At 34.8% G+C, this 1,698-nt stretch overlaps 1 non-coding gene across 1 annotated transcript; it reads left to right on the top strand.

The window, feature by feature from the left end:
* Positions 1-814: 814 nt before the first annotated feature.
* Positions 815-887, top strand: TRNAS-UGA (transfer RNA serine (anticodon UGA)). The gene has a single exon. It is a non-coding gene; the product is annotated as a tRNA-Ser (tRNA).
* Positions 888-1,698: the final 811 nt, after the last annotated feature.

Here is a 1,698-nt window from a genome sequence, read left to right as displayed (position 1 = left end):
GGAGCTGGGCAATTCATTTGGAGGTTTTACTTACGCCTTAAAAATCTTTGCTTGGAAAAAATATTACTGCGATTGGTAATATAGCTTTATTTCTAAACTGAAGTCCTTTTGTATTTATAAATTTTCAGCCAACGACAGCGTTCTTCATTTCAGAAATAATAGCAACAAAATAAAAATTCAGCATCTAGTCACAACTAGATTCTGAAATTTAATTTTGATTGTTACTAGAATGCCTGTAATAGGACTAAGCAATAATTTATTTGTCCCAATTTTTCTCATTTATCCGGACTGGTTTTCAAGTTTCAAGTTAGTCCTGGTAACTAGATTTACCAAGGGTACTTGGGGAGTTACCATATGTAATTTCGCCTGGCCCTGGGACTGTGAGGTTAATGGGACTATAAAATACTGGTAGTATATCGCGGCGTAATCCAGTCGAATGGTTTGACTGTATAGTTGGATTTTATGATTTTACCCAAGTTTCTGAAACATTTTTTCTTAGAATCTCTTTCACGAAGGGATTTCATCCTTAGGTTAGTAGACCTCGTGTGCTTTTCCAAATTCAAATACACTACCAGCCTGAACAGTTTATTACAACAGCAAGAAACGCCAGTTCTTTGGAAAATCTGCTCCCTGTTATTGTCCTTCCAATATATGATTTCACATCTTCAATCTCACATCTTCAGAAATTAGGAAAATCTTTACATTTGACATTATTCATGCTGTAGATTCAATGTAGTTTAGTAGAGATGACAATTATGATCAAGATTTGGAATTCGTCACGTTATAAGGTATTTCGCACGCCTGTTTAGTATATGCCTTCGTGGTGTAGTGGTCAGCACGCTCGACGTGAGTTCAAGAGGTCCATGGTTCGAGTCCCGGCGAGGGCAATGCTCATTTTTTACGTCTCCTGCTTCAATATAACCTATTGTCTCTATATAGTGATAGCAAAATGCATCAATACCTGAAAAATACATAAATTTATTGGCTTTGTTCCTGGATCTTTATTGCTATTGTTTGACTTTAAATCAGAATTGCAATCCAGGAAGCCTGAAGAGATCAAACGAGCCCAAGTTTTAACCGACATTTAAACATCGAATAGAAGACGCCAGAGATTAATTATGTTTCTTAGTGACTACATTATTCAAAGTCCCCTTTTTAAAATGGTATATTCTTTATATTTTGCGCAAAAGCTTTAATTTCTGAACCTTAAGTAAAAAATATCTGAAGTGGGCACAGTCCAAGTTACAATGCAAAATAACCGAAAACAACATTCTCTTGATTTCAAACCTCTAATTTCTTTATCCATGACAAAGATGTTACTTACATTCTACTCGTTTATCACTGATAAGATTGACAGTAGGAGAATACGATACTTTGATACAAATACAAATTCAAAGCAAATGTCAGAACACATTTGCAAATATTGATCGAGCGAGATTTTAAAAGACAGTTACCGTTAAACAACGATAAACATATTTCATAGTTGTTCGTATCAAATCCGACAGATGAACGGGAATAAGAAAATTTGAAGGGAAAGAAGAGAATAAGGTATGGATGTATGCAAGATACCTTCTTTTTCTCTGAGAACTGTTTCTTCTTTTTGGGTTATTCTTTAAGAAGGGAAAGAAACATTTTGTTTTGGCCTGCTTTAAGCTGTTTAGTGATTTTTGAAATAGGAAGGAAAGCTTTTGAAGCAAC

The sequence above is a fragment of the Stegodyphus dumicola genome, chromosome 7, assembly GCF_044657685.1.
Source record: "Stegodyphus dumicola isolate Sdum_Otavi_A_Nest chromosome 7, ASM4465768v1".
Taxonomy (NCBI): Eukaryota; Metazoa; Arthropoda; class Arachnida; order Araneae; family Eresidae; genus Stegodyphus; species Stegodyphus dumicola.
The sequence above is the reverse complement of the archived record's forward strand: the minus strand, read 5'-3'. Positions and strand labels throughout refer to the sequence as shown.